At 42.8% G+C, this 6,074-nt stretch overlaps 1 long non-coding RNA gene across 1 annotated transcript; it reads left to right on the top strand.

Moving 5' to 3' along the window:
• The first annotated feature begins 541 nt into the window (after nucleotides 1–541).
• On the top strand, nucleotides 542–5,752 carry LOC102369206. Its single transcript, XR_323782.2, has 3 exons — nucleotides 542–661; nucleotides 3,041–3,160; nucleotides 5,677–5,752. It is a non-coding gene; the product is annotated as an uncharacterized LOC102369206 (long non-coding RNA).
• Nucleotides 5,753–6,074: the final 322 nt, after the last annotated feature.

Below are 6,074 nucleotides of genomic sequence, written 5' to 3' on the forward strand. Positions count from 1 at the left end.
CTGAGTGTGCCACATTAAAGAAAGTTGGAGCCTTTGGGGAGTGCAGATGTAGGGGCCTCAACAGACTGATGCAGACCCAAAGGTAACAGCAGATCTGAGCACCAGCTGAATGTGCAGCAGGTGAATTCAACAGGAGGAGAGCGCCCCTACTTTAGTACCCTGTTGAATAGGGATCATGATATCGGAAGGGATGCTGCTGTATGAAATCGTGTTGACAGGTACCAGAGCCCCCATCAACTCTTCTGTTTAATTTGATCCTGGGTGATTACTGCTTTGCTTTATGGTTCATCAGAGCTGTGGCCAAATCCAAATATTTTCTCAAATGGGATTGGGAAAGAAATGTCATTATTCTCTTGTTTTAAAAACACTCCATAAGGAATAATAAAAAGCATCTGATTCTGGTCTTGCTTCTTTTGTACCGGTATCAGGCAGAACCTAATTTAATTCTGTACTATTCCCCTTGGTCCTACAGCAGCCTAAGCAATGCCAGCATATGATGAAATAATAAAGATATTTGCTTTTTTTTTTTTTTTTTTGCACAGGAATGCTTAATATCCAAGCAGCTTGGGCTCTGTTGTGCTAGATGCTGCATTAAGAAAATAAGACTCTGTACCCAGAGATTTTTGCAAGCAGTGTATGGGCCTTTGACATGAAAATATAGGTAAAGACTTTTGAACTAGTATATTTAAAAAAACAAACCCTATTAAGAAGTATGTTTGGGTTGGGAAACAATGTAATCAAATTGCTGAAATGATTTGTTAGACAGTGATGATAACTTGCCATTTTCTCCAGCCACGTGTTATATGATGAAAATATGAGAAATCTGTTCCAAATTGAATAGAAGATAGGTTTTTTGGAGTGCAACGAGGGGGTCAAGTGAATACACTGCTTAAAATGGTTCTAGCTGTCTTAAGTTCTGGTTTACACAAGTTATACCTGTATAAGTTATATGGCAGTTGGAGAGAGGGATTTTTTTTTTGGAGATTGGAGCTATGTGGATATACACCCTAGGGGGTGTATCCCGGGAGTACCTGTATACACCAAGGTAAGCACAACCCTGCAGCTGTGTCTAGGTGGGGGCTGTGTCTAGGCAATGCACTTCTGCCAGCATGAGTGTGATCTCTGGGCATGAGAGAAATGCCCAGCAGATATCCTGGAGCCCTGGCAAAACTCCAACCAGCTTCACAGGGCCAGAACTTCACCCACCTAGGGAGGGCAAACATCTCAGGATGCCACGTGATGTTTTTTCACTTTATCCTACTTGGCCTTCAGCAGTGTTTTAGATGCTGCAACCAACAGAGCCGTGCAGCTTTGAACGGGCCCAAGGGTTGGCATTACATGTTCCTTCTGTTTTGGGCTGTCAACACTTCTTTGTAACTTGTTAGCCCCTTTGCCCTCCTTCTTAGTGTGGTGTAGAAGATATCTGACAAGATTTTAAAGCTTTTTTCTTTTTTTGTTCCTGGGTGTTTATTTTGATACTGCTTGGCACCAGAGATCAATTTTTTTACTTCCCAGGTATTGCTAGAGCAGTGGTTTTCAAGCTTTCTAAGATCCCGGAGCACTCTCATGTTGCCGCGGTGGGACCCCTACCCCTATCGCGATAAAGTCTGGCGTGAGCCAGGTGACCTGGCCTGGCAGTGACAGCGACCTGCCCCCGTAGCTGCTCTGCTGCTACCCCTGGTCTCTTTGCCCAACCTTTGATGAGCAATTGCAGAACCTCAGGGTTTGTGGAACAAAATCTGAAAATTACCGTGTTAAAGGACAGGCAGACAAGGCTCTTTCGGTAAATGTGATATCTTAACCAACTAAATAGTTGGAAAAATTGTGCTAGAGGGTGTATCTTATGAGCCATTTGAGCTTTTTTTGGGATGATGATTTGTTAACTATTTGGCAAAAGCTTCGTTTCTTCAATGATGAATTGGCTATTGGAATCCCAGATGTGTTTGTTTAGAACTGGTTACGGGTCTTAATGAATAGTCATGATGTAGGTGTGTCCTGAGTAGTGCTCAGCCAATGTAGCTGCAGTAGTGCAAACCTCTAGTGCAAACTGCAGTGTGTACCAGTGGAGATGACCCCTGCGTGAAGCTCTACGGGTACAAAGAGCAGTCTTTTATCTGTCTGTTCTCGGTGTCTGCTCCAGGAACAGGTCATCATCAATGGTTGGAAACCCCCAAACTAAACAAGGTGTAAATCCTGCAATGAGTTGGGTTGGTTGCCATGGAAACCTTAGGGGTAGTGGGGCGAGTGCTGTTCTTCCTTTTGGAAATAGTTAAGCTTCTTTATGAAACAATAGCAGCCTCCACTCCACTCCTATGGAGGAGTCACTGCCCAAAACAAAGGCATCTGGGCAGAGGGGTTTCGCTAACTGTTGCCTGGGACAGTAGAGGGGAAGGAGACGGAGGTGTGCGGCGCTGAGTGCTGCCTGAAAGTCTGGAGACTGTGAACGCACACACTCTCCTCTGTTTTGTCCGCCCTATAGGTAATCAAAATGGAACGTGGTGCTTTTAATTATTTTTCCCCTTGGTAAAAAAGCAGGTGTGTATCAATGAAAGATCTGATTAGACCATGGGTTCTCCCTCCTAACTGCAAGATCCACCTTTTTTGTAATTATTTTACTAAGTGCTTGGGACAAAAGGGTAAGGGTTCCTCTTTTGATTGCTGAACCTTTGCCATCCCTGTTCCTGCGGTGATGTCATTCGAAAGGTTCTTCCGTTCTTGTGAAGTTTTTTGCAGGCTAAATGGGACCTGAATGTTTCATGCCAAAAATCAACTGGGGGAGGGCATTAATTTCCTTCCATCCCCCTCCCCTTTCCTGCAGGAGAAGAGAGGAGATAAGCCTCTGAGCTTTTACTGCTCTAAAAGTGGTAGAAAGGGGTACAAGCCCCAAACTGGGTCTTGTATGACAGCTTGCTTATTTATATAAATAATAGGAAAACTGTAAAATACAATGTACGGGTTCTGCAACTGTTGGGTTTGTACAGGTCCCAAATAATGTTCACCCTAGGGGATCTTGGTTTGACTGATCTTTCTATTTTCAAAGCACCTTTAACATTTGGAAAAGAGGATGCCTTTCACGTTCCTGTGCACTGAAGTTCTCTATCTGCCTAGTCACTGAGATGTGGTCCTGGTCAAGAGGAGCTACCCTTGCGATCGTGAGCAGGTATAGTATTCCAGTCGCTATGCATCTCTGCCGCCTCTCGCGAAGGTCCCATTAGGGGTATCCCTTGAGAATTAAATTTTCCCAACTTATTCCATATCATTCCTGACTATACTTCAATGGTAATGTTTCCTGAAACACTTATTTCTTTGACCATTGTCTGAAGACATTCATTTTAATAAATAACATTCAAGAGCAGTCTTTTGGCACTATCCCAGTTGATGTAGTGTCAAAGGAACACCGTCCTTTCTTGTGAAAAACCAGAAACATTCACTGCCGTTCAGTACTCTGTTCTGAAAACAGATGGGTTTATACGATGCCTGTCCAGAGACTAATTAACAGTAGCACTTTTCTTAATATTGCTGTCTATTGATATACCTGCTGGTAGTTCCCATCTTGGATACTGGTGATAAAAGTAATAATCATGAGTTTGGTTAGGGAAGGAATCTGCATCTAGCACCTCTAAGCTTTGGGTGTGGAGCTAAATCCAGACTTGTAAAGGCTTCTGATAATTTCTGCAGCAATCTTTTTGAGAGTACTTGGTCAGCACAACAGAACTGCCTGTGTGTTAAAAACAAGAACACAACAAACAAATAACAGGAAAAAGCACAGAATCCAGTGACTTCTGCTAAAATACAGTCATGATCACACTATTATACACTGATCATATGGCAGAGACTGTATCTTGCTTCAGAGAGTGGTATAATGCATACCCTCCTGACGCATTTAACTGTGTATGTACTGTGCCCTGAGGGGGTTCAAGGACTGATGAACCTGAAATAATGCTATGAGAAATGTATGATGTTAACAAGTGTAATAATAGTTGCTCCCCTTCTTCAAAGTCTCTCTTTCTGAAATATTAGTTTAGCAAGCAATGTGTATCACTTGTGGCTGTGTGTTTCACAGTTTGGTTGATGTGTAGTATAACAAGGATGAGCTCCATAGCGACATAAAAATGTGGCCTGCTAATGACTTTCTGGGATTATGGGCAAAGGTAAATAAATGCCCGGTTGGTCTCCTGTTAGGGTTGTTACTTAAACCTCTAAGACCATTTTTTTGATTCTCTTGCTTTCCAAGCAGTGTTGCAAACTTTTTCATAGCTTGTGGTATGGAAGCAACTTCTTGTTCTCTTTGCTGTCCTCTTTGCTGCTTCTTTCTTCTTGATGGAAGCTGAGCACACACGTTCAAGTTGCAAATAAAAATACTGGTTTATGCAGTATGTCTTCTTGTTGATATATGGCCTGATCTCTTATTCCCTAGTGACTACTGCTGTGCATTGAACAAATATCTCCTTGAGTTGTCTGGTCTGCAAGGATTTCTAGATCATCATATCTTAAGAGGTTGGGTGTAATTTGAAACCCATCAGTGTGTGGAAGTAGTTCAAATTGTCCCTTCCGGTGTGCATGACATTTCACTTGTATGTGTGCCATTGCAGGAAGTTTGGAACAACAGATACCAGGTCAGTCGTCTTGGCATCAATTACTGTGCTACATGTAAACTGTGAAAGTTGTCATGAGAATATGACAGCCTTCTGGTTTAATTAGTTTGATTCAAGTCTGGTCCTGCTTTTGAAGCCAGTAAAGTTGTGCTGGTGTTGAATGTGATGGGTCTTTGTTTCAGAGAATGACTAAATGGCCCATCACCCATTTCTGACTCTTATCCTCTTCCAGTCTCCTGTATGATCAGGAATGCATTAAATTGCTTAACGGAGATGGAGGATCTAGTTACAGCGCTCTTGCTATAATGTGGTCATACCACTGCACTCCTACTGTAAATGGGGAAAAGTTTTCCCCTAACCAGGTTAAAATGCTGGACCGTCAATGGCTTAACCGTGGATATGTGATTGGGATGATGCACTGCTAGCAGTGTAATTGGGGTTTTTGGGTAGCACCATCTGGGATCCTTCACTTTTCCTTACTGACCTGAATTCTGCTAGCAAGCTAGGTTTTGTGCACATGTAATTCCAGCCTGAGAACATCCTTCTTTTCTGCAATATGCAGGAATATGGGAGTTCAGGGGGAGTGGGAGAGAACGAAAACTGACCCTAAGCAAAACTTATTTAAAAAAGATGGGATTTGCTGTGTGTCTGTCATCTCTTGAAAGTCCTAGTATGAAAGACAGGTAGTGGGGGAGTAAGATTTGGAAACGTTTGATCTGAAAACAGCCTGCTAAATTGGGAAGTGACAATCACAACTTGGGAAAACTCTGCATAAGAATAAGCCCTTGAAAAAGGCAGGTTTATGTAAAATGTGGAGTTTTTACCTTTAACAGATCCTTGCAGAGTCTTTATAAAGGTGTAAGATACTATTAACAGTACGTGCTTGTTTATAATTCTTACCCGTATGGATTTTCTGTTTTACAAGCATTAGGTCAAATTCAAGCCTAGTTCCATGGCTGGAGATGCTCACCGTGTTGGTTTGTCAGGGGAGCGATATGGTAATGTCTTCTGAATGCTTGTGAATGACTCGGTCGCATGCTTGGAAACCAGACCTAGCTGTTTATATAGTGTTTTTTAACAGCAGATTTCCAAGTGCTTCACAAAAGGAGGTGAATATCAGTTCCAGAGGTGGGCGAACCGAGGCGTAGGGAGCGGCTGTCATCCAGCAGGTAAATAGTGGAGGCAGGAGTAAAACCCAGGTTTTCTGAGACCCAGGTTGGTGCAACATAGAGGTCTTGCTTAGCCAATGGAGTGCTGTAGGGCTGAGGGTGTGAAATGCGCAGCTTTGTGGATTTAAATTAGGACAAGGCTTATAAAAGCACTGGGGCATGGTCCCTGTGCTGTGGCTGAGGACATGATTGAGCACATTGTGTGCACTCGGCGGAGATGAATTACTGTGGCTTGAATACGAACAGTGCAGTTGAGCTCGGCTCATCCCAGCACATAAGAATATGGTTTTAATCAATAGAAAACCCTGTC

This window comes from Alligator sinensis, unplaced genomic scaffold, assembly GCF_000455745.1.
Source record: "Alligator sinensis unplaced genomic scaffold, ASM45574v1 scaffold512_1, whole genome shotgun sequence".
NCBI classification, from domain to species: domain Eukaryota; kingdom Metazoa; phylum Chordata; order Crocodylia; family Alligatoridae; genus Alligator; species Alligator sinensis.